At 43.5% G+C, this 27411-nt stretch overlaps 1 long non-coding RNA gene across 1 annotated transcript in view; it reads left to right on the top strand.

Annotated features, from left to right (window-relative positions):
• Positions 1-282: 282 nt before the first annotated feature.
• LOC115089290 overlaps positions 283-27411 on the top strand; it is a 42312-nt gene continuing 15183 nt past the window's right edge. The window contains exons 1-2 of the long non-coding RNA XR_003856043.1: positions 283-371; positions 4678-4781. This is a non-coding gene — a long non-coding RNA (uncharacterized LOC115089290). The remainder of the gene's footprint in view (positions 372-4677; positions 4782-27411) is intronic.

The raw sequence follows: 27411 nt of genomic DNA, 5'->3' as shown, positions 1-27411 counted from the left end.
GTAGTGTTATTTGTTCGTCAAATTATCTATGGAATTTCAGACTGCTGGATGAACATTTTACTAAGGATTAACAAGTCTCCTCATTCTTTATGGTCTGAAAGCAAGATGTTATTAGAGGTATCTTCATTCAAACTCACACATTGACACATCATGTGAAGCAAGGCATTCTCAGTCACAAGCCCTCTTATCTGGAATGCTTTGTCATACTTCATTCACTCCATTGAATGTGAAAAAAACATTTAAGAAAGCTCTAAAAACATTTTTATTTAAGCAAGCCTTCAAACTAGATGATCAGTCATAATTTGCCCCTCTGCATGTATCCAGTCCTATTGATGTACCAGATTCAAACCAGTTTTCGTTTCATTCTTTTTGTAAGTATTGACTTGTAATTATGCATTTAAGTTCTTTTATGTATGTTTTATTTGTAATTCACCTTGAAATATCTTTGAGGAGTGCAAAAAATAAGTTTTAATAAATTCAAATTGAAATACTATCTTTCAGTGCTGTACAGCCTTGGCAAGAGAGAGAGGATTATCCTACAAGGAGTTTTGCAAGCTTCTGTATCTGGTGTCTGGGATATATCCTTATCAGTTTAGACCAGAATAACTGGGCAGACTACATGGGTCAGATGGTCTTTATCTGTTCTCATCTAGTTACTAAGTAGTTCAACTTGGTTGATATGAGTAGTGTAAAAACAGATCAAAGTTCAGTAAAAACATCACCATGCTGGTTTTACAAACAGAAGTATTTTCAACCTCATAAACATCTTTTTATTGTAGTGACAGCAAAACTATTTGATAGTGAAACTAAAAAAAATGCTATGATTTTGTAAGTGTATTTTGCATAATGACATTTCATGACTTGTGTAGCTGACAGGAAACTGGTGGAGGAAAGAATTAGTCATCCACAATAAATATTTTGGTGGGGGCAGCATTGCAAAACTTCCACAGATTAACTATATATAGCCTGACCACTTCTGACGATGGGGCCTATTTATTAAAGGTTTTCTCCCATTCTGTGTCTATGGGAAAAATGCTTAGTAAATGACCCCCAGAAAGAAAAAAAACTTCAGGCATTCCCTGCAAGAAAGCTGAAGAAAACCTTATTAAAATATCTTGTAACGGGATATTTAGTTCACTCTAATTCTTCCAGTCTTTCTAGCAACACTTACAAAACAAATCTAGGTTAAAAGCAGCATTTTAACATATCTGACTTGACTGTTTGCAGGTTGGGATATCTTTTGCTGGACCAAAAAAAAAAAAGTATGACCCAGATGATAAAGAGTTTTCAAGACTACAAACGGATTTGAAGAAGAGGTCTTGAAAGCTCACATATGTCAACTTTGTTTAACTTTTTATTGGAGCACAGACTATCATTCCATTAGAAATAGGAGGAATGCTGCAGGTCAAGAGCATGTGTTGCTAAGCCCTAGACTCTGTTTCTCGAGTATGTAATTTTTCTTATGGCTCTGAAAGAAAGATGAAGGAGCAAGATAAGAAGCTGGGAGAAATGGAAGCGCAGGTTGCTTTGATCGGAGACAAAATATCTAATATTCAAGTCTCCAATGTAGCCCATATTAGGGACAATTTAAGCCTTCATAATAAATCTGAGTGACTGGAGAATAGGGCAAGAGCGAAGATACTCTGAATATTGAATTTCCCCAGTATTAAGTTACTATGAGCAGATGAGTTTAAGAAGTGTTTGTATTCATGTTATCTCAGGAAAGGAAAACACCTCTTTCACAAGCCTATTATTTTATTTATTTAGGCATTTTATATACTGTTCTTCCAAAAGAAGATCACAAAGGTTTACAAAAGCAATATTCACATTATAGGTCAACAGAACATCAAAATATGTTTACTAGATTGGTAGAATAGTAATTCATGATAAATAAGTTTCTTTTCACATTATAGAATGGAGGCGAAGGGGACTTGGAAACATGGACAACTTTGGCTACTTTGGGTTTATCTGCCTTTTTAGAGACCCCCTCAAGACTTGGTAGCATCCCAAGCTACACGTCTAGTTTCATTTTGCTCTGAAGCTGATAGAGATCTTGTGCTGTCACAATATTTCATATGCAGAGGGGCTCCTATGAGTGGTCAGAGGGTTCACATGTTCCTTGATGTTTCTTGAGTGACTCTGTTAAGGAGGAAAGCTTTTCTTTAGATGGGACAACACTTGGGGCATCTTATTCTTTTAAATTTCCTTGTAAAGATAAATGTATTTTATCAAAGGAGCAAGTTTGTCTTCTTTGATCCTCTTATGTTACAGAGATTTCTTTTTTTTTTATTCATTTCCAGCAAAAATCCATATTAACAGAATTCTAAACAACCACATCCTCTCATTATCCTGCTTGAATACTACTGAGTATACAAACAGATCTCCTGAATGCACTAGAAAAATTGTCACAATAATCATGTGTGCAAAATATGAAAAACGTTCAGTAAAACTCAGGTCTGAAGAGTGGTATGTCATTATGTCATATAATAATCTGAAATTTAATAAAAATTATAGCAATACCCATACTATATTACCATTACTTGAGTCTTGTGTCTTCGTTTTGCTGATACTCCCCTTCCCCCTCCCTCCCCCCATCATTCTCTACATATGAACTGCCTGGCAACCCCCACCAATCACCTACCCATCCCCCTACCATCCAGTGGTTTATGTCTTTGTTTGCCAAAGAATATAACGATGCCATCATTTCTCAAATTTGTCCAGACGTTTATGCTTCACTGCAGTTAACTTATTCAAATATTAGACTTTGCCTAACCTCTGAACCAAGCTTTGCAAAGGAGATGTAGAAGCCTTCCTCCAAAAATATGCTAATTCCCCCCTTGCAGCTACTATTATTTGGTGGGATAAGAAAACAACAGCATTAGTAGATTCAGAAAATGGAATATTTAAAAGAAAAAAACAGTGGATCCTTAGGTATTTATTCTCCCACAATATCTCTTATCAGCTGTACCAGAGAATCCCAAAAAGAAACTGCCTTCGGGAACTCCCACCACATATACAAAAAAGAGCCCACCAGGCTACGCTCTCGCCAGCAGGCGTCCCCTAATCCCGGATAAAATTTAGCTAATCTAGCAGGAGTAAGGTACCACCGATAAATAATTTTATACCCGTTTTCCACTATCGAAGCTGAGATGGAACTCTGTTTAGAGTAAGTATAACATGAATCCCACTTCCTCACACCTAACTCGCAATTCAAATCCCTTTCACAGCCCACAATATGCGAGGGAGGCCTTTGTCAGTCCTTATTTAACAACCCATAGATTCTTGAAATCCCCTTGGTCACCCACTGGGCCTTATCACAAAATCCTCCCTAACCTCCCTTTGTATTAAGAAAATGGCACACCTGAAGGTAAAAATAAAAATCAGTAGATACCAGGTTATAAGAATGCATGATCTCTAAGTTCTTAACTCGCTTACCATTCCATAGATGTTCCAACCTCCAGCACCCCTTCTCTTCCCATCTCTTAGCCAAAACACTTGAGCAACCCAGGAGGAAGTCTTTATTCAAGAAACTAGGAGGTCTATAAAAGTACTTCCTATCTCCCACCAATCCACTCTTCCATTTATCCCAAACTTTTAAAGTGGTGAAATTGAACCCTGTATTATATGGGCCCCAATGGTAACCATACCAGCCTATCCGGTGAGGTCCCACGCAGTAAAGATTTTTCTAAGGCAACCCACCCACCTTTTCTCCTCCCCACTCCTATGCCAATCAATTAGATCTCTAAGCTTCGAGACCACATAATACCACAACAAGCAGGGAACACCCAGCCCACTCCTGACTTTGGGTAAGTACATAACCTTAGAGCTTACCCTAGGAGGTCTGTTCTTCCAAATAAAATGAAAAAGTCCTACGTTGCCGTAAAAGGATGCACGCATCAGGTACGAGCACCGGCAAAGTTTGAAATAAATAGGTGAGCCTGGGCAAAATCTTCATTTTCAGTTACAGAGATTTCTTTTGGATAAAAGCACTACATGATGATATTTCTTTAGTTATATCGGGTTTAACATAGGCATTGTTCTCCTGAAGTTATGTCATCGAGATGGCTCATAAGGGAATTGTGATTGATTGATATAGCCAGTTTTCTTTCTTTTCTGTGTGTTTGATAGGTTCTTCCCATTTTCTTCCTCCTCTCCCCTTCATTGTTGATTTAACATTAACATAAGCTTGTTGGTTTTCCATTAAGAACATAAGAACATGCGCCATACTGGGTCAGACCAAGGGTCCATCAAGCCCCGCGTCCTGTTTCCAACTGTGGCCAGTCCATTCTTTCTTCTTTTCTTTTTGCAACAATATATTTCTGACATGTGTGATGTTTTTCTTGCATTAATTCACTGTAGAATGATTTAAGTGCTAATAATAAATACAAAAAGATCCCCCAAAAAAACAAGAGAAATACCAAGTATTCGGGTTGATCATAGGAGGCTATGGGGCCCAGGGTGAATATATCACAGTGGGGGGATTGGGCTATCATGCAGGGGCCCCTAAAGTATGGGGCCCAGAGCAGTTGTCCCTAGTCACCCCCCCACCACCACCACCACTAAGGACAGCCCTGCCGAGAATAATGTCCCTTACCCACCCAGGCAGGGAAACCAATAACAGATGACACTAAAAAGGCAGCATTATTTAAATCTTGCTATTTATTTTTGTTTCTTCAGTCTCTACAGAAAAGGTCAACTGTGACTGGAAAACTACAAGACTCAACATCCGTGAAGAGGGAGTAGAAAAGACCATTAGAATAGCCCTAAGAAGATTTACACGAGTGAGTTGTTTTCAGGTCAACAAGCCCCGATGACGTGCACCCCAGCGTACTCGATGAACCGAAGGAGGTTATCACACAGCCATTAGCAGTGATCTTTGAGAACTGGTGGAAGATGGGTAAAGTTCACAGAAAACTGGGAATAGAAAAACATACAGGGGGTCAGTTCACCCTTGCAGTTTTCAGCCTCCCTTGAATGAACTATGGCTGATATTTTCTGCTTTCTCAAGCAGCCGTTGTCATAAGAGTCTATTCAGGAAATATTCCGGGCTGACAACAACAAAAACAAAAGAAAAAAAAAAAAAAAGATATTCGCCATGGCTTGAATATTCAGAGATTGCGGAAAGCAGAGCTTTGTTCCTGTCCCTTCGCTCTGCCCCTGAACTAGCACAAATGAAATTATTCACTCACACACATATGTGAGGCCTATTTGCCTCCAGGAGGCCTCCACTGTGAATTATATTTATCCCTGCCTAGGTCTGTCTGGGCCTTTATTTTGCCAGGCAGCTTCCAATATGTTTTATTGTTGTTACAATTATTTTAGTTTCTTCATGGGAGCTGGGCATGCTCCTTTTGTCCTTTTACTCTTTCATGTTCCATCCACACAAAATGTGAAAGAAGCTTTAGGTTAAAGGGTACCATTCCAGCAGCCTTTATCGCTGCTTGTAAAGGAACAGTACAACTTTCTCTGCTGGAGATCGTGACACTTGGTATTTAAAAACACTTTGATAGACCTGCCTAATAAGCTCACTAACCACATGCCTCTTCTTTTCATTCATACCTTATCCGAGCATCCACTCTCACATACGTACTCTACTTCCGCTCATGCAATCCTGCTCCCGCACTCATACTCATCAAACATGCTTACATACCACTAAACCCGTCAGAAGAAACATGAGACAAAATTTAAACTATAGACATTTTAATGAAAATATTTTAATTAAAAAAAATATATATATAGATGATAACAAGGTACTAAGAAAACCCATCATTGAGTAATGGACAAGAAATTGTGGCAAACCAACCTAATGTTCTTCTCTGATTGCTTAAGATAAGGGGAAATCAGTAGATGTGTTATATTTCAACTTCAGCAAAGATTTTGATTTCGTACAGTGCTATAGTCTTGATCATATTTTTTGTTGTGTTTCTGAGTGTTTCATGTGAATAAATAGATGCTTAACTGGCTGGAAAAAATGCATTAAAAGACGGTAACAGAGTAACATGGTAATGACGGCAGAAAAAGGCCAAATGGTCCATCCAGTTTGTCCAGCAAGCTTCTTGTGGTAGTAACTGGTACTCCGTGCAGGATAACCTATGTTTCTGTTAAGGATAGTAACTGCCGCTCCATGCAGTTACCCCATATTTCTGTTAAGGGTAGTAACTACCGCTTCATGCAAGTTAACCCATATTTCTGTTAAGGAGGGTAACTGCCGCGCCATGCAGTTACCCCATATTTCTGTTAAGGGTAGTAACTACCGCTTCATGCAAGTTACCCCATATTTCTGTTAAGGAGGGTAACTGCCGCTCCATGCAGTTACCCCATCTTTCTGTTAAGGAGGGTGACTGCCGCGCCATGCAGTTACCCCATCTTTCTGTTAAGGAGGGTGACTGCCGCGCCATGCAGTTACCCCATCTTTCTGTTAAGGAGGGTAACTGCCGCTCCATGCAGTTACCCCATCTTTCTGTTAAGGAGGGTAACTGCCGCGCCATGCAGTTACCCCATATTTCTGTTAAGGGTAGTAACTACCTCTTCATGCAAGTTACCCCTTATTTCTGTTAAGGATAGTAACTGCCGCTTCATGCAAGTTACCCCATATTTCTGTTAAGGAGGGTAACTGCCACGCCATGCAGTTACCCCATCTTTCTGTTAAAGGCTCCGTGCCAGTTATCCCCAAGCCTTATGTTAAGAGTAGCAATATTAACAATCAAAACCAAGCATCTGTCAAACCCATAACAAAATTACTGTTAACAACATTTTTACAGGGTGACAGGCCTTGATAATTCAATGCTGTTTGAACGTGCTTTGCTTTTGAATCTGGCCGTAGAATCAGTCCTGCGCTTTCTCCCCGGTGCCTGCGTCTCAGTGCCCTGGACTGTAAAATGTCAGGGCAGAGCTCTGGCTGCCATCTGAATCCAAGCGATTTCAAGAATTCAATGAGAACCTGGCAGACCACATCAAGATGGTAGCTTTCGAAACAGCGCATGGGTAAGTGTGCATGCATTTGTCTACTTGCGCCCAGGAACGCGGCCTTTTTATAAACATTCACTCGTATATGCACGCATTTTATAATAGGGACCTGGCCGCGCAAATGTGCGCTCAATTTTAAGTGGGCACGCGCCTGTGCATGCATATCCCATTTCTTCCATGTAAGTGGGGGGATTTTAAAAGGCAAGCATGCAGAAGACATTGCCAGTTTTCCCAGTTAATTCCCAGTTCTCCTGGTTAAGGGATAGGATTTCCAGACTCTCCTAATTAATAGCCTCCCTTCCCCCATTAGCTCTGACCTTTAAAACCCTGCTGATCTGCCTAGATTGTTTTTCTTTTATAACTTACACGTCATTCCTAGCAGAAGTAAAGTTACACAGCAGGGGACCCCGGTGCATGTAAGTATTTCCGTGCAAATGGTAGGTAAAAATCACTGAACGCCCACTCCCCCACCTTTTTTTTGGGGAAATTTTTAATTTGCATTCGCAGCAGCATGTACGCGAATATCCGGGTGGCTTTTACAATCTGCTCGGTGCGCGCCGGCCCAACGTATTCGCACGTCCCCTAATTTCGGCACATTGGCCTTTTAAAATTCACCTTTAAGGTAGGGGAGCGGGGGGTCCACAGAGCTTAGTCCTAGCAATGTTTTTGTTTAACGATGTTGTTGATGATCTAGAGAAACGTATTAAATTTGCAGAAACCAAGGGAGTCTTATTCAAAAAGGTTCTATGTCTGTGAAAAAAAACAAACCCTGTTGTATAAAGCCCTAAATTTAAGGAAGGGACATGGTAATAATGCAAAATGATCTTGATAAAACAGAGAGATATCTAAAAATATACCCCGCCTTTCAAATCTGCAAAGGCTACCAAGAACAGCTTAGAATAGGAAAGATACAAATCAAGTATAGTGCAAAATACAATCCTAATACAGTACAATATGTACTACATTGAAGTATAGACGGCTTAAGGGAATTGTCACCAAGTTACAGGACCTTTCGGCTCTAGTTCACCAGTTCAAATCTGGCTTAGGTCAATACTAATTGAAAACTACCAGCATCTGAAAGTTCTTTGGTGGCCTGAGTTAAGTGGTCTCAAGTTTGCTTCCCATCAGAAGGGGGTTCATATCGCAACAGCAAAAATGAATTATCATCATTGTTCGCCATCTCGGTAGGGAGGCCAAAGACAGCACAGACATAGAGATGGAATTAACTCACTCCTAGAGCTGGTCTTTCTGGACAAGGCTGCTGCAGTTTCCATGAGGCAAATTAAGCCGCTGTCTAGAAATCCAACATATTGGGAGCGGCAAAATCCCACCAGCATGAGGCCCAAAGAGGCGCCGTGCCAGAGCCAATACCATGAAAGAAGGAAGCACTGTGCTGGAGCCACTGCTGATAGGAGAGAGCACTGTGCTGGAGCCACTGCTGATAGGAGAGAGTGCTGTGCCGGAGCCACCGCTGATAGGAGAGAGCTTTGTGCCGGAGCAACTACTGATAGGAGAGAGCGCTGCGCTGGAGCCACCACTGACAGGAGACAGCGTTGTGCTGGAGCCATCACTGATAGGAGAGAGCGCTGTGCTGGAGCCACTGTTGATAGGAGAGAGCGTTGTGCTGGAGCCACTGCTGATAGGAGAAAGCACTGTGCTGGAGCCACTGCTGATAGGAGAGAGTGCTGTGCTGGAGCCACCACTGATAGGAGAGAGCGCTGTGCTGGAGCCACCGCTGATAGGAAAGAGCGCTGTGCTGGAGCCACTGCTGATAGGAAAGAGCGCTATGCTGGAGCCACTGCTGATAGGAAAGAGCATTGTGCTGGAGTCACCACTGATAGGAGAGAGCGCTGTGCTGGAGCCACCACTGATAGGAGAGAGCGCTGTGCTGGAGCCACCGCTGATAGGAAAGAGCATTGTGCTGGAGTCACCACTGATAGGAGAGAGCGCTGTGCTGGAGCCACTGCTGATAGGAAAGAGCGCTATGCTGGAGCCACTGCTGATAGGAAAGAGCATTGTGCTGGAGTCACCGCTGATAGGAGAGAGCGCTGTGCTGGAGCCACCACTGATAGGAGAGAGCGCTGTGCTGGAGCCACCGCTGATAGGAAAGAGCATTGTGCTGGAGCCACCACTGATAGGAGAGAGCGCTGTGCTGGAGCCACCACTGATAGGAGAGAGCACTGTGCTGGAGCCACCACTGATAGGAGAGAGCGCTGTGCTGGAGCCACTGTTGATAGGAGAGAGCGTTGTGCTGGAGCCACTGCTGATAGGAGAGAGCGCTGTGCTGGAGCACTGCTGATAGGAAAGAGCATTGTGCTGGAGCCACCACTGATAGGAGAGAGCGCTGTGCTGGAGCCACCACTGATAGGAGAGAGCGCTGTGCTGGAGCCACCGCTGATAGGAGAGAGCATTGTGCTAGAGCCACCACTGATAGGAGAGAGCTCTGTGCTGGAGCACTGCTGATAGGAAAGAGCGCTGTGCTGGAGTCACCACTGATAGGAGAGAGCGCTGTGCTGGAGCTGCTACCAATCGGTAGATTGGGGGAAGAGGTGCACAACTGAAGGTTCACCCTGGGGCACCAAATACTTACACCAGCTCAGCTCCCTGAGCACGACCGAAGCACATTAACAGGGCGAGGTGTGGGGAGGCTTGAATTGTCAGTACCTTTTCTGCGGAAAAATAGAGGGTTTCAGTTTCCAGTGATACCAATCTGTCACCTTTCCACAAGCACCAACGAAACCAGAAAAATATTTCTAAATTAAAATGGAAGAAACAGGATGAAATTCAACAAGGACAAATGCATGGTGCTTAGGAAGAAAAATGTAAAAGCACAATGCGGAATGTCTGGCTACAGAGGGGTAGGCAACAACAGCCCTTCAGTCACACAAACAGGCCTAGTTTTCAGGATATCTACAATAAACATGCATGAGATGAACGGAGGCAATGCATGCAAAAGTAACGCCCCCTTGATCGCTTACCTTGTCCGGGACTATCTGTTGCGATCCCCCCTGCTGCTGCGCTACAGGAGGTCTCTTACCTTCCTCCAGAGGCTGCTCTGAAGCCAGGGCCTCGCCTACGTTCCATCCGGGACTTGCTCCAGGGCCTGAGAGGCCTAGCTGTGTCCCTTGGCTTGCATGCCTCTGCGTTTGGACTTCCTGTCTGGCGACGCCCTTCTTCTAGGGGCTGGCCCGCAGCTCTCTTCCCCAGTTATAGGACCAGCGGTGGGCGGTCCTGGCAAGCTCCTCCCAGGGAGTTGCCTTCTACCTCCAGTATTTAAGGACTTTCTGTTCACTTACAAAGGGCCTGCAGATCAGGTCCTACAGTCGTCTGTAACCGTGCTGATCCAGGTCTTCTGTGATCTCTTTTGCTTGATGGATCCTTGTCCAGTGTCTCTGCCTTGATGTCTGATCCTGTTCCTGCCAGCCGTAAGGACTTCGGATGTCAGTATCCCAGCATCGGAGTTCCTGTTCGCCTGGAGTTTCCCTGCACCCTCCTTCTCAGCGTGGTCCGCGACCAGCCTTCCTGGGCTGTGTAGGGCGCGTCTGGGACAGGGTGGTCCGCGATTCAGTCCCACGGGTGGGCTGAGTAGGGTGCCCTGTTGGACAGTGCCATGTTTCCGTCCAGCCTTGTCTACAGTGTCTTGCTTCAGCCCTTGCCCGGATGTCTTCGTGTCTCTGCCTTGACCTTCGTCCTCGTCTGGTTCCTGAGCCTTCTGTCCTGTTGGGCCCTGGAGTGGCCAACAGGAGGGATTCGTCCCAATGGCTCTTGAGCTTCTGCCAGCCGAAGGGGCTTCGGATGTGAGTATCCCAGCATCGGAGTTCCTGCTCGCCTGGACCTTTCCTTCTTGCTTCAGCCCTTGCCCTGATGTCTCCAACGTCTTGCTTCAGCCTGTCTTGGATGTCTGCTTCAGCCCCCGTCTGACGTCTTCTGTATAAGGACTCTGTCTGCCCTCGCCTCTGTCCGGCCTGCTGCCCATTGCCGTTCCCAGCAGCAGGTCCGAAAGGGCCGGGAACAGTCGGAGGACCGTTCATTAGTCAACTTCCCTGTGTTGGCTACCATGGGCATGCAGGTCCGGCTGAGGGTCAGACTCCCTGATTCTGTTCCTGCCTGCCTGGCTCACAATGCCTGCTCAGCTCACCTCCCACGGTGTGGCTTGGGGCTCCTCCTTGAGTCCTGCCGTGGCCCAAGGGCTCACCACCCGCTTACGACGACCGTGCCCGCGCGCGCTCGTAACACTATCTTGGCGGGAGCCCTCCTAGAGCAGACTCCATCGGTCCTCACGTATTTAGCACCTCCACCTGGGAAGAAGGTGTTAGTGGGTGGGATTTCCCTCACTTCACCCCAGGAAAACAAAAGGGGCTGTGAACAAGGCTGGCCGTATATACAAATATATACAGGTTTATTAGACTATATAAGTATATATATTACTACATGACTATGTACATTGCTAATAGGATGTCAAACAGCACACTTATCTACTCATGGTTAGTAGTCTCAGGCCACGCAGCTATATACATTTCTACAAAGTAGCAAGAACATTTAATATTTGGCAATTTGGGGTTGTTGGCCCCCACACCATATATCACCATATAGATTCTATATCACCATATAGAATTGAAGGGACCTCTTGAGTACTCACTTAATCAAGTGTTGTTATTATGCTCCCCCCTTTTTTCCCAAGTTTCACCCATGTGAAAAGATAAAACTGGACGAGGGTAGTGTTGGCCTGGGGGGAGGGGGGGGTCCATTGTGTCTAAATTGCAATCTCATCAGTGCCACTTCCAAACTGCTGAAAGGTCTGTGCCAATTTTGGGTCCCCAGGAGGGCGTGGTCCCCAGCTCTGCTTCCCAGTCTGTCATTGAGGTCCATGCCCTCCTGGGAGACCCAACTCTGCCTCCTGGAATTCTGCTGGGATCCATGCCTTCCTGGGGAACCCAACTGTGCCTCTGTACCTACCACTGGGATCCACACCCTCCGGGGGAACTGCTTGATATCTCACTAGGGTACCCTTCCTCCTGGGGGACACTCTGCCTCTGGATCTGCTGCTGGGATCCACAGCCTCCTGGGGGGACTGCTTGATCTGCTGCTGGGATCCTTTTGCTCAAGGGAGACTCAGGATCACCTCCATTGGTAGGAGGGTTTTTCCTTGGCTTGGGATTATAGCTAAACCTGGTTCATGGCTTGTTTAGCATTCAGTGATTCAGGTCCTCCGCAGTCTCAGCTTTCATTGATTTTAGCTCCACTAAGCTCATGGCCAATCATTCTCTGTTATCCAACCTGGATGTGTCACCTTCTCTCAGCCAAAAGGCCAAGACACAGGCAAGACCATGGAAAGAGAATATGTGCACACTCTTCCATCCTGCCTGGCTTTGTTTTTCTGTTGCCTGAGAACTGGGTACCCAAGGGTCTGACTCCCTTTGTTAGTCAGGGTGAGAATCTGTTTGCCTCATAGGACTGTTTTTCAGTACATTTTTCTCGCAAATCCCTCTCTTATTCAGAATTCTCCACTGTAGGACTTTTCCAGTCATAGTTCTATAATGTAGGATTTTGCTACCTTTGATTTAAAGTGATATTTCACTGCAAGTTACCAACAGTAGTCCAGGGGGCTGAGACATGCAAATCCTCTACCTGAGTCTCTGACTCATCTATTTAAAGGTCATTTAAGCACCTTCACAGTAAGTAGTCTGGCAGCCTTTTCAGTCTCATTCTGGGTTTCCTGAGCTGGCAAATCATGTTAAATAGCTGCAGTTTGCTTAAATGATAATTTTGCTTTAAATAATTAATCTCTAACTTCACTGTCATCTCCTTTACCGTATTATTAAAATCATTTGTTATACAATTGCACTCTATTGGAATCGATTGTGTTACCCTGTAAATATCATTTAGGAATCGATTTGCTACCTTGTAAATATTTTCCTGTTCAGTTATCTCCCCACTTTTTCTTTTCCAGATCCCAGTTATCATTACCCTGTTTTATTGTACCTGTTGCACTTTCCTAACCACTCTCTTGCTACTGTGGTTCGAGTTTTCTATACTTTACACACATTGTTAAATGTAAACCGGTTTGATGTGATTCTTGTCATGAAAATCGGTATAGCAAAATAATAAATAAATAAATAAATGGTAGCATGCTCTTTACCCTCTCTCCCTTGGGAGGGGGGGGGGTTCACAAATATACCTCATGCATATTTATTAGGGATATTCTGAAAACCAGACCTGTTTATGCCATACAGGACCAGAGTTGCCCCCCCCCTTGCCAGTCAGGTTTTCAGGATATCCCTAATGAATATGCATGAGAAATATTTTCATATATAGGTGGTACTGCATGCAAATAAATCTCATGCATATTTATTAAAGATATCCTGAAAAACTCTTCAGCTGGAAGAGGGGCTTGATGGACAGGTTTGAGCCCCCTTATAAAATAGTATGGTTGCCATATTAGTTCTTTTGAATGCACAAAAAAAAAAAGTTAATAAAAAACACAAAAAATAAGGGGCTACCTTTTTCTGAAATAACTTAATAGATTTCTTGACTAGCTATTGGGAGCTAATACTCTCTTCCTCAAATCAGAATAGAATGAGCAAAAGATGACGCTACCAGAAAATATATGTGAATCATAAAAGGCATTCCAGTGATAGTGTGAAGGGGAAAAAGGGGTGAGGGGGGTTTGATAGGTGACCAGAAAGTGACAAGCAGCGTAATTGTATGGCTCATAATGTGATAGGTAACCTAGATTCTTGTTAAGTCCTTTCTTGTCAGCTCTGAAGTGTCTAATCATCTTAATTTCAAAAGTCTCACATTTCTTGGATTGTTTTAAATTTTCCTTTGATTATCTGGTGGTGTGGTTTGGAAAAGTGCTCCCTGGTGGAGGTGTTTTGGTCTTCGCTTTAGTGTTTGCTTTTGTGTCTGTGTGCGTTGATTCTTGCATTTAGAGTCTGGCCTGTCTCACCAAAGCGGCATGCTTCTTTTCATTCTCTGCTAAAGAGAAGTACTGCAGAAAAGAAACTAGGAGTTAAATAAGGTCACATACTGACTATGACTCAGCACTGTAGTGGTGTTTTAAAAAGTGTTATCATATCATGTAGTGTAAGCAGCAGGACTGCACGTCGGAGAAATGAAGTATCTCTGTTCCCACATTTCAAGAAGAACATTGTGCTTTAAGAAAACGTTCAAAGAAAAGCAACACAAATAATAAGAGGTGTAGATCAGGGATCCCCAACCTTTTAGGTAGTATGGACCCCTTAGTAACCTCCAAAAATGTTGCGGACCTGCATATGTGTCTCTGTAATTTTTACATGTAGTTAAATTCCATACATAAAACTAATGTAATAATAACATGCACTCCAGAGTAATTTGCAATGTATGAAACTAAATATTAAATAAGGAATACTTTCTGATATAAACTGTGCTCTCCCTCCTGCCCTCCCCTTATGGCTCCTTCATGAGTTCTACTCCCCACCTCCACCATGTCCCCTTCCCAAAGGTCTTCCCTCCACCTACAGACTCTTTCTGATTGTTCTCAATTTCATAACAAGTTTATTTTTTATTTCCCAATTCTTATATACCACACACATAGGGAGTGCTCCCCCTCCTGCTCTTTCCTCCCTGCAGCCCCTTCTCTGGTTCTGTCCCTCCTGCCTTCCTCCTTGTGACCCCCTCCAGCCCTCGCCCCTCCACAGGTTCCTTCCCTGATGCCCTGCTTGCCCCCCCCCCCCCAACCCCATGGAACCTTTCCTAATGCCTTCTCTCCTCCCTGTGCGCCCTTCCCATGCTTCTCCTCCTCAAGGCTCCTTCCTGAATGCTTTCCTTCTGCACACCTTCCTCCTAGGCCTCTTTCTGAGTGTTGCCCCTTCCTGATTACCTTGCCTCCTGTCTCCTTCCCTCTCCCCAAGGCGCCATCGCAAATATTCTTTTATTTATTTATTTGGATTTATTACCCAACTTTTTAAATAAGTTCACTCAAAGCAGAGTACAACATATTTGAAAGGTTACATACAGTCTGAAGGAAACTGAATAGTTCTAGTCTGCAGGAGACTTCAGTAAGGACTATTTACTTAAAAGTTCTTATAAACTGAGTAAGCAGTTAACAAGACAATATTAACAGAGTAAAATCAACATACATATACATCAGATTAGATGAAAAAATAAATAATTAACATATTAAGAAATGTTTCTTGAAATTAAAAAAGCTTTTGAGTTGTTTATGGAAGACCTTGATATCTGTAATGAGTCGCCAATCACGGGGCAGAGAATTCCGTAACGTCAGCCCAATCAATGAAAAAGCAAGGGCTCGTGCTGCAGCCGGACGGGTACGTTTGGAAGAAGGGACAGTTGGTATAAAATCGTCCTGAGATCGGAGACATTGAGAAGGACGGCACACTGAAATTAAATGAGACAAACAGGAGGAGCCTTCTCCTTTAACTGATTTAAAAAAAACGAGTACTAATATTTTAAATGCAATATACCTTGTTACTAACAACCAATGAAGTTGAAATAAAATTGGAGAAATACGATCTCTAATACGACTGCTCGTAACTAATTTGGCCGCGGCATTTTGAAGCAATTGAATTATTTGAAATCAGTATTTTGGAAGGCCAATAAACAAGGCGTTTCCATAATCAACAGCGGTTAGAATGAAAGCTTGTACAATAGTTCTAACATTCTTTGGTAAAAAGTATCGAATATCATTAACAATCTTTCTTTAAAGTAACTTGCATGCACCAATGAATGAGTTTATTTATTTAGTTAAAGACTTTTATATACCGGTATTAGTGGGGACATCATACCGGTTCACATTTGAACAGCAGATAGAAATTACATGTTAACAGGAAGTTACAACTGGGAAGGGGAGTAACATAAGTGCAGAGTGGAAAGAAACTTAACAACATGAAAACAAAGGAGTCCTTAACAGCAAGGAACAAAGGGGGTCCTTAATATAAGGAAAGGATAGGATTGCCTCTGCGGGGGTTAAAAAGTGTGAATGAATGAATGAATGAATGTGGGATACACAAGACATAGAAGAATCAAACTGAAAACCTAAATCTTGAACTGTTTCTGAAAAAGACATTAAATCACTATCAGTTAATAATCCAGTACAGGTAACAGGTAAGATAGGATGATATCCATATAGCTTCTGTCTTGTGACTGTTAACACCATATGATTAGCTAGCATTCAAGATTTAATTTGACTCATCAATCCATGACATTGTTGTCTGAATATCAACAAGAACAGGTTAAAATAGCTGTATATCATCTGCGTAAATTAAAAAAAAAAAGGCAGACTGTTCTAACATCTGAGTCAGAGAAGAAAGATTCACATTAAATAGTGTCACAAGCAAAACTTGATGCATGTGGGACACTTACATTTAACTCATGCCAGTCAGAGCTTTGTTCATCTAATCTAACCTGAAATTGTCTTGCTAAAAGAAATGAAGAAAACAGAGATAAAACTTGTCCCCTGATTCCTAAAGCAAACAAACTTGAAAGTGGGTGAGACATGGTATGAAAGGCTGTGGACACATCTAAAATTACTGCAATCATAGCCGGTTTGCCACAGTTTCACGCAAAACAAAATCAGATACAGAGGCAAGAAGTGTCTCCGTGCTGTGGCCACTTCTAAAACCACATTAATTTGGATTAAGAACCTTATATTTGGTTAACAATTCTGTAAACTAAGAACCTGATTCTCTAAGGCTTTTTCCTATAGACATAACATGGGAGAAAAGCATTAATGAATCTGGCTCTAAGTTAGTAGCATTTTCTAATACATTCCCCAAAGTGGGTAAGTTTAAGATGGATTATTATTTATTTATTTTTTGTCATTTAAAGTTGTATTATTATAAATATCAACAATACATATAACTGGCACAGTCTTCTTCTAAAGACAAGACTCTTTTTTAAAACTGTGCATGCCACAGCCTTCTTAAAGGCATCAGGGAAGATATCTTCCTGAAGGGGTCGATTCACAATATCAGTTAAAATCTTCACAAAGCAATTCATTCCAGTTAACAACATACCAACAGGGCAGGGATCTACTGCATCTAAAACATTTTCAATTTCTTTAGAAGATGGGTGCTAGAAAGCAGTCCAGACAGAAGTAGATGCACTGCATTTGATTATTTACAATGGGGGTGCGGGGTGAGGAAGGGGAACACTGAGCTCTGACTTTGGATAGCAAAAAAGATATCTTATTTGTACAATACTTTGCAAAAAAGTTGACAATCCAGCTATTTCCTACTACTAATCCCAGATTTTAAAGGTTTGGAAAAGCAATTTACCATTTAAAACGGGTCATAAAGCCTATTAAGAGATTTATTTAATTGATTGGAATAAATTTCCTTCTTTTTAAGAGAAAACAAACTTCTGCATACTTTTCAGGCCTGATGAAACTGCTCAACATGCTCTATTGTTTTGTGCTTCTGCCATTTGTGCTCTGCTCGACGATGGGTTCATTTTGCCTCTATTCATTTTTCCTCTATTAATTTTTCATCAAATTTTGCCTCTATTAATTTTTCATCAAACCACAGCACTGATAGGTCATCTAATTTCACACCATTTTGATGGAGTTACTTCCTCCATAGTAAGCGATAGGCAGGAATTAAAAGAAATCTACAAGAATGCTGACTGATTCCTACAATGTCACAAAATTCCTCACCATTTAAGGCTTTGCGGCATAGTTTCCACATTGGTGAATGAGATAATATATTTCATGAAGAAGAAATATTAAACTGAAAGGTAATCAAAGGATAGTTAGATCATAAAATGGAATCATTGGCCAATTTGGATATCGAGTTAGGGCTACTGAGCTCAGTTGATACTAACAGCTGATCTAAAATGTGACCTCTCTTATTTGTCGGACTTGAAATCGTAAGTGGAAGCTCAGTACACATAGTAACAGTTGAAACCTGGCAAATAAGCCTTGGGGAAGTGAATCTATATGAACATTAAAATCACCGATAATCATGATTTTCTTTGTTTGTAAAACAGTATTAGTAAGGAAATCTCCTAGTAGTGACAAATTAGGATCTAGTAAGCAGGTGGTCGATAGAACAGTACAAGCATGCAGTTTCATAATCAAACTTTCACAACTCTCAAGAAGATCTAATACAAAAGTTTCTAATTTCAAACTATTTTTAAAGATACAAAGCACCCTCCCTCCCGCACCTCTCTAGCTTAGCTTGATGAAAATAGGAGTAGTTTTAATGGACATAAAGAATTCAATAGACTAATATCAGTCTTCTGGTGCTAGGTGTTGCAGGAGCGCTAGGGAGCAATCCCGATTCTGGGGAGAGTGGTGTACCTTTGGACCACGACGTGACTGCAGAGAGGAGCTCCGTGGAAGCACCGAGGCAGGTGAGACGTATCCCAGTACAGGCGGACGGGCTGAAGACCAGGGACTCGGGCCTCCGCTGAACCTAACGCATCAGTAGAGAGCCAACAACGCAGTGCTTGTCTCTGGGATAGTCCTCCGGCCACTCGATAGCACTTTTGGACCGGCAAATGCGTCAGGACGGAGAGAAGTCGAGGACAGGCGATGGTACTGAAACAAGATGAAGACTCAAGTCATGGTTAGACAAGGACACTTGAAGACATGGTCAAATAAGGATACTTGCAGACAAGGTCAGATGAGGATGCTTGAAAGCACAATCAGATGATACTTGAAGACATAGTCGGGCAAAGGTACTTGGCAACAAGGTCGGGCAAAACATGAGGCAAGAAGGCAAGGCCAGGGCAGGTTACATCTAGGTTCAGGCATGGTTACATCTAGGTTCAGGCAAGGTTATATCAAGGTTCAGGCAAGGTTATATCAAGGTTCAGGTATGGTTATATCAAGATTCAGCAAGGTTATATCAAGGTTCGGACATGGCTACATCAGAGTTCAAACATGACTAAGTCAAGGCTCAGACATGACTACATCAGAGTTCAAACATGACTATGTCAAGGCTCAGACATGACTACGTCAGAGTTCAAACATGACTACATCAAGGTTCGGACATGGCTACGTCAAGTTTCGGGCATGGCTACATCAGGGTTAAAGCAAGGTTAAGGCGAGACGAGGACTCTTGATGAATGGAAAGGCAGGCCAAAAGGCAGAACATCTGAAGACTAGACGGCATGGTCATCTGGAGACAGGGACAATGAAGACATCAAAGACAAGACATCTGAAGGCAGGTTCAACTAGGGTATCCAAGGCAAGGACATCAGGACTTTGGGCCCCCAAGGCACTCAATGAAGAGCAACGAGGGGGTACTGGAAGACAGAACATCTGAACGCCAGGCCTTCCGGACTTCAGACCTACCGGACATTCAACCAAGAGCATTGCTATACAAGCAAGAGCATTGCTATTCAACCAAGAATAGCATTGCTATTCAACCAAGAGCATTGCTATACAAGCCTTCGAACCCATTGCAATATCAGAAACCATGTCAGTATTGAAGAGAATGAAACCCTCATCTCACCCATTTGACCATATCCCCTCCAAACTTCTGCTGTTAATACCAGACACCATCGCCAAAACCCTGACTGACATCATAAATTGTTCCTTAGCCCAAGGAATTTATCCAGACGACCTCAAAATTGCTTCTATCAAACCTCTATTAAAAAAACCTAATCTAAATCCTAAAGATCCTTCCAACTTCCGCCCGATCTCTAACCTCCCTTTTATAGCTAAGGTTACAGAAAAATTAGTCAACACCAGATTATCAGAATACCTCGAAGACCACAATATATTATTCCCCACCCAATACGGCTTCCGGAAATCTTTAAGTACAGAATCACTTCTCATATCTCTGACAGATTACCTCATCATGGGCATCGATAAAGGTCACGCCTACTTGCTGATACTCCTCGACCTATCGGCCGCCTTTGATACCGTGAATCACTCCCTTCTCCTAAATCAACTAGCGAACATCGGAATAACAGGCTCAGCACTTACATGGTTCAAGTCATTCTTGGAAAACAGAGGATACAAAGTCAAAATACATAACAAAGAATCACAGTTTTATCCTTCCACGCTAGGAGTTCCACAGGGCTCCTCTCTTTCCCCCACGCTCTTTAACATTTACCTCCTACCCCTATGTCAACTTTTAACAAATCTGAACCTCAAATACTTTCTATACGCAGATGACGTCCAGATTATCATCCCCATCAAATAATCCCTCACTAAAACTATTAAATTGTGGGAAAACTGCCTACATAATATTGACAACCTCCTCTCCAGTCTAAATCTAATCTTAAATTCCGCTAAAACCGAACTCCTCATAATTTCCCCCGAAAACAGTAACCTCACCTCAAATCCTCCAACCGGCTTTCAAACTTCACAAGTAAGAGACCTAGGAGCCATCATTGATAATCGGCTAAATCTAAAATCTTTTATTAATCAAACCACGAAGGACTGCTTTCATAAACTGCACGTCTTAAAAAGAATTAAACCACTTTTCCATTTCCACGACTACAGAACAGTCTTGCAATCAATAATCTTCTCTAAGTTAGATTATTGCAATTCCATTTTATACGCAGATGACGTCCAGATTATCATCCCCATCAAAGAATCCCTCACTAAAACTATTAAATTCTGGGAAAAATGCCTACATAATATTGACAACCTCCTCTCCAGTCTAAATCTAATCTTAAATTCCGCTAAAACCGAACTCCTCATAATTTCCCCCGAAAACAGTAACCTCACCTCAAATCCTCCAACCGGCTTTCAAACTTCACAAGTAAGAGACCTAGGAGCCATCATTGATAATCGGCTAAATCTAAAATCTTTTATTAATCAAACCACGAAGGACTGCTTTCATAAACTGCACGTCTTAAAAAGAATTAAACCACTTTTCCATTTCCACGACTACAGAACAGTCTTGCAATCAATAATCTTCTCTAAGTTAGATTATTGCAATTCCATTCTACTAGGTCTCCCATCTTCCCATACGAAACCTCTTCAGATGGTTCAGAACACAGCGGCCAGAATTCTGACAAACACAAGAAGAAGAGACCACATATCTCCGATTCTCAAAGACTTACATTGGCTGCCAGTGCACTATAGAATCTTATACAAGTCCATTACCACCATTTACAAAGCACTCCATCAACTCTCTCCGCTTAACCTCCAAATACCATTTAAAAAACACACCTCCACCAGACCTATTAGAGAGTCCTACAGAGATTCACTACAGGTTCCTCCTGCCAAAACCTTTCACCATATGACGCTTAGAGACAGGGCTTTCTCTACAGCAGGACCTACTTTGTGGAACTCCATCCCACCAGAACTGAGACAGGAACCCTGCCTTCCTACATTTAGAAAAAGACTAAAAACTTGGTTATTTATGAAAGCCTTTCCAGATACCAATTGAACTTTCTTTCAATCCAAGCAACTAAGACCTCCCCTAAGTGTAATCAACAAATTCGACAACTCCATAATACTCTTTCTCTTTTAAATTGGCAGGTTTATTACATTGTTGTTTCTTTTACCTCATTGTTAATTTTCTCTATCGTTTTCTTTACATTCCAAGTTGCATTATGTCCCTGTTTTATTGTAACTGCTATTTCCTCTTCTATCACATGTTAATGTTCTAAGTATTTCTTCTTTTGTCACACCCTGTTAATTGTAAACCGGCATGATGCGACTCCCATCGTGAATGCCGGTATATAAGAAATGCAAATAAATAAATAAATAAAGAAAGAAAGAAAGAAAGAAAGAGCATCACGAAGGTACCAAAGGACAGGACAGCCAGACGTCTACTGACAAGGACTACTTCAGAAGACGACATCTGTGAGCAGGGCATCTGAGACGGACATCAGGGAGGACAGGACATCAGGAAGCAAGGTCATCTGAAGATGAAGACACCTGTGGACGAAGAGATTGGATGGAGACATCAGTGGACAGTAACACAAGATCCGACGAGTGACCAGGACATGGAATGAAGATGAAGACGAGGATCAGGAACCACAAAGGAAGACAAGGGAATTCCCACGAAGAACAGAGTGCCTTGAAGAAGCGGAGGAGGATATCATCGGAGGCTCCTGGATCGAACAGCTGGAACGGAGGATCCAGGAGCAGTCCAGCTTCATGACTGACTCCTTGTGAAGGCAAAGAAGGACTGAAGGCTGAGCGCTTTTGTAGGGCTGAAGAGGAACACCTAGGATGACATCATGAGGAGGAGCCAGAAGGACTGGCCCTTTAATTCCAGGGAAGAGGCGCGGCTCCGCACCTAAGGAGGCAGGACCAGGGACAGCGGCAGCCATGCTGCAAAGAGAAAGCAGGCCTGAGGCATCGGAGGCAGCTCCTGCCACAGGAGAGAAGACGACGGCGGCCTTCAGGCCGCAAAAAGAGGAGCTCCGGGGCGGCCTCCTGGCCGCAGAAGAGGAGCAACGATGGCAACATTCCTGCTGCGGGAAGGTCCCATGACAGCGACTTTCAGCCGGCATGGCAGGCGGCAATGTCAGCGGCCTCCGGGCCGCACAAGCTGAAGGACGGTGGCTTCCTGCTGCAGGAAAGAAGGCTGAGAGCGGCTCCATGCTCCACGGACAGTAGCGGTGATGGCAGCGGCCTCCAGGCCGCGAGGAGAACGGCCTCCAGGCAGGACAGAGGTGGCAGCTCCCAGGCTGCAAGAACTGCGTCGGGGTGGCTGACAAGCAGAGAGAAAGGTGAGAGACTGCTTGAGGGCTATCCCACAAGCAGAATCATAACACTAGGTCTCAGTAAGTTTTAAGAAATCCAGATTTCTATCGATAAGAAAAGTGAAAATAGCTTCAATATTGTTTTTGACAGAACATACATTCAAATAAGCAATCAACAGGGAGGTATACTCCTGACTCTGCTATGCATTTATCATTAATACAAGAAACATTATTACTGGTTGACAGACATTGTCTGTGCCGAAGAGGAAAGCTCTTAGAATAAGACAAATATCATCCATTTCTTTGAATAGAGGCACTTATTTATTTATTTATTTATTTTTTAATTTAACAGTTTTTTATACCTACCTTCATAGTAAATAACCATATCGGATCGGTTTACATTTAACAAAGGAAACTGGGGGAACAATTCTGGTAACCAATAGATAACAATAGAAAGGAATAAGTCAAAGTTACAATCAACAAGGAATAGAAACTTGGAGGCTTAAAACAAGCTGGAAGAAAGATAAAGGCAGTTAAATAATTATAAAGTGATACGATTGAGTAACGGGTTAAAGCTTAAGATGCTTTAACCTGGAAATGCCAGTGTCCATTGTACAAGAATCTGAGTGCCAACAAGCCTGGTAAGAAGTGAGGCTCAAACTAGAGATTGTCTGGAGGATCAGGGATCAGGGACGAAAAGGCTATTGGAGAAACACTAAATTAATTCTTTGCTTCAGTGTTTACTAAAAGCAATATTGGAAAGTTACCCATACTGGAAACTGTATTCAATGGTGATAATTTAGAAGAATCGAAACAAATCACAGTGAAGCAGGAAGATGTAATATGGCAGACTGACAAACTAAAAAGTAGCAAATCACCCTGACCAGATGGTATACACCCCAGAGTTCGGAAATAACTAAAAAATTAAATTGCAGATCTATTATTAGTAATTTGTAACCTATCATTAAAATAATCTATTATATCCAGAGACTGGAGGGTGGCCAATGTAACCACAATCTTTAAAAAGGCTCCAGGGGTGATCACCTACACTTTTCTGGTCCTCCTCATTCCAACTGACCTCCAGTCTCAAACCTGACTGCGCTCCCCTTCTGTCTGTGGGCACGCCGGACTTCCACTCTCCCCGGAGACCATGCGAAGCCCACCTAAGTCCAAGTGGTCTGGGTCCCTACGGGACTAGTGAGTCTGACTTCAGTGCTGGGAAAAATCATGGAAACTATTCTAAAGAACAAAATCACAAAATATATAGAAAGACATAGTTTAATGGGACACAGCCAGCACGGATTTACCCAAGGGAAATCTTGCCTCACCAATCTGCTACATTTTTTTTGAAGGGAGTTAATAAACATATGGATAATGGTAAGCCAGTGGATGTAATGTATTTGGATTGTCAGAAGGCTTTTGACAAAGTGCCCCATTGTTGCGATCCGATCTTACCTTCTCTTCTGGAGACCGCTCCGAAGCCAGGGCCTCGCCTGTGAACTATCCAGGATTTGCTCCAGGGCCTGGGAGGCCTTGCTGTTCCTGAGGCCTGCCTGTTGCTTGCTTGGCTCTGCTTGAACTTCCTGGTTCGGCCACGCCCTTCTCCCTAGGGGCCGGCCCGCAGCACTCCACTGCAGTTATAAGGCCAGTGAGGGGCGATCCAGGTGAACTCCTCCCAGGTCCTTTTATACTGCATACAGCAGTATAAAAGGACCTTCACTTCAGTTCCTGTTTGCCTTCGGATCGGGTTCCACAGTTGCCTGTGTCCTCTGTCCGATCCAGGTCCTCCGAGGTCTTGCTTGTCTTGACGGCTCCCTGTCCTGTGTCTCTGCCTGTTTCCTTGATGTTGGTTCCAGATGTTCCTAGATGTTTGTTCCTGATCCAGTTCCTGATGTTTCTACTTGCTTCAGACTGCCAGGAGTGCAGTATCCCGCTTCAGACTGCCAGGAGTGCAGTAACCCGCTTCTTCCCTGCGCTTGTCCCATTCTCAGCGTGGTCCGCGACCAGCCTTCCTGGGCTGTATAGGGCGCGCAGTGGGACAGGGTGGTCCACGACCAGCCCATTGGGTCCGCCCGTGTCGGTGGGCTGAGTAGGGCGCCCTGAGGGACAGTGCCAATGTCTTCCTTCCTGGTTCTTCTCTATGATGTCTCCGATTCAGCCCTCGTCTTTGATGTCTTCGCTGCAGTCTTCGTTTGTGATGTCTTCTGTGTTCCAAGGACTCTGTCTGCCTTCGTCCTCTGTCCGGCCTGCTGCCCAATACCATTACCCAGCGGCAGGTCCGAAAGAGCTTGGAACAGTCGGAGGACCGTTCATCAATCAACATTGCGTTGTTGGTTGTCGTGGGCGTGCAGGTCCGGTTGAGGGTCAGACCTGGTTCTCTAGTCCTTGCTTCAGCTATGCCTCGCCTGGTTCTCCATTCTTGCACCAGTTCACCTCCCATGGTGTGGCTTGGGGCTCCTCCCTGAGTCTCATCGCGGCCCAAGGGCTCACCCCACCTGCTTTAGAGGCGACCGCGCTCCTCGCGCTCGTGACAGAACCCGAAGGCCTTCAAGCCCTCGGTTCATACAGCGGCATGGTGGACACGCTCGTAACACCATGACAGTCTTCTGAGAAAATTAAAAAGTCACGGAATAGGAGGCAATGCCCTATTGTGGATTGCAAACTGATTAAAAGATAGGAACAGGTGTTGGTGAATTAAGCAAAGTGGAAATTTCCCTGGTATTCATGGGAATTAGGTATATTGAAAAAAGATGCACATAAGTGTTACGGGCCCCGTCCGCGCCCGTCCTGCGCACGGGCCTGCTCATCTTCATGGTTCCACGGCAGGTCCCGGGTCAGCCTCCCTAGCGGCAGCTGCTAGCACTTCCAGGCCCCAGCGTCCCTCAGCGGTGGTCGCCGGGCCTTCTACTGCGCACCAGGCCTCACGCCGGAGCTTGGCGTCTTCGGCGCTGTTGGCCATGCCCCTTCGCGTGCCGCCCGGCCTCTTGTAGGGCCAAGGGTGGGTCTTAGCTCTGCGGCGCGCCCTGATTGAATTATGCTAGATTGTCTCTGCGCTTGTACTTGCTCCTGTCTTGTTCCAAGTCTCGTTCCAGGATTCTTCTTTTCCAGTTCTGTTCCTGCCTTGTTCCTGCTTCCTAGTTCCTGCATCTTCCTGTTCCTATTTGTCTGTTCATCTCCCCAGGTAGTACCTCCGGACTGTCTCTCTGGTACTAACCTTGGTTTGCTACTTGACCTGCCTGCCTGCCGCCTGCCTTCCGACTCCAGTCTGTTCCTCAACTTGCCTGCCTGCTGCCTGCCTCCTGACTCCAGCCTGCTACTCGACTCATCTGTCTGCTGCCTGCCTCCTGTCCTCAGCCTGCCTGTGACCTCATCTGACCTCTGGTACCTGACCTTGCTTTGTTGACCATTTCTCGGACTGATTCCTGGACTCTGACCGAGGGGTTAAAGGGGCTCTTAGGGAAGATAAGGCCATTGCAGAAAGACTAAATGAATTCTTTGCTTCCGTGTTTACTAATGAGGATGTTGGGCAGATACCAGTTCCGGTGATGGTTTTCAGGGGTGATGAGTCAGGCGAACTGAACGAAATCACTGTGAACCTGGAAGATGTAGTAGGCCAGATTGACAAACTAAAGAGTAGCAAATCACCTGGACCGGATGGTATGCATCCTAGGGTACTAAAGGAACTCAAAAATGGAATTTCTGATCTATTAGTTAAAATTTGTAACCTATCATTAAAATCATCCATTGTACCTGAAGACTGGAGGGTGGCCAATGTAACCCCAATATTTAAAAGAGGCTCCAGGGGCGATCCGGGTAACTATAGACCAGTGAGCCTAACTTCAGTGCCGGGAAAAATAATGGAAACTATTCTCAAGATCAAAATCGTAGAGCATATAGAAAGACATGATTTAATGGAACACAGACAACATGGATTTACCCAAGGGAAGTCTTGCCTAACAAATCTACTTCATTTTTTTGAAGGGGTTAATAAACATATGGATAAAGGTGAACTGGTAGATGTAGTGTATTTGGATTTTCAGACGGCATTTGACAAAGTCCCTCATGAGAGGCTTCTACAAAAACTAAAAAGTCATGGGATAGGAGGCGATGTCCTTTCGTGGATTACTAACTGGTTAAAAGACAGGAAACAGAGAGAGGACTAAATGGTCAATTTTCTCAGTGGAAAAGGGTAAACAGTGGAGTGCCTCAGGGATCTGTACTTGGCCCGGTGCTTTTCTATATATATATATATATATATATATATATATATATATATATATATATAAATGATCTGGAAAGGAATACGACGAGTGACGTTATCAAATTTGCGGATGATACAAAATTATTCAGAGTAGTTAAATCACAAGCAGACTGTGATACATTACAGGAGGACCTTGCAAGACTGGAAGACTGGGCATCCAAATGGCAGATGAAATTTAATGTGGACAAGTGCAAGGTGTTGCATATAGGGAAAAATAACCCTTGCCTTGGTTACACGATGTTAGGTTCCATATTAGGAGCTACCACCCAGGAAAAAGATCTAGGCATCACAGTGGATAATACTTTAAAATCATCGGCTCACTGTGCTGCAGCAGTCAAAAAAGCAAACAGAATGTTAGGAATTATTAGGAAGGGTATGATTAATAAAACGGAAAATGTCATAATGCCTCTATATCGCTCCATGGTGAGACCACACCTTGAATACTGTGTACAATTCTGGTCGCCGCATCTCAAAAAAGGTATAGTTCAGATGGAGAAGGTACAGAGAAGGGCAACCAAAATGATAAAGGGGATGGAACAGCTCCCCTATGAGGAAAGGCTGAAGAG

This window comes from Rhinatrema bivittatum, chromosome 4, assembly GCF_901001135.1.
Source record: "Rhinatrema bivittatum chromosome 4, aRhiBiv1.1, whole genome shotgun sequence".
Classification (NCBI taxonomy): Eukaryota; Metazoa; Chordata; class Amphibia; order Gymnophiona; family Rhinatrematidae; genus Rhinatrema; species Rhinatrema bivittatum.
Note: the sequence above shows the minus strand (reverse complement) of the source record. Positions and strands in the feature narration are given on the sequence as shown.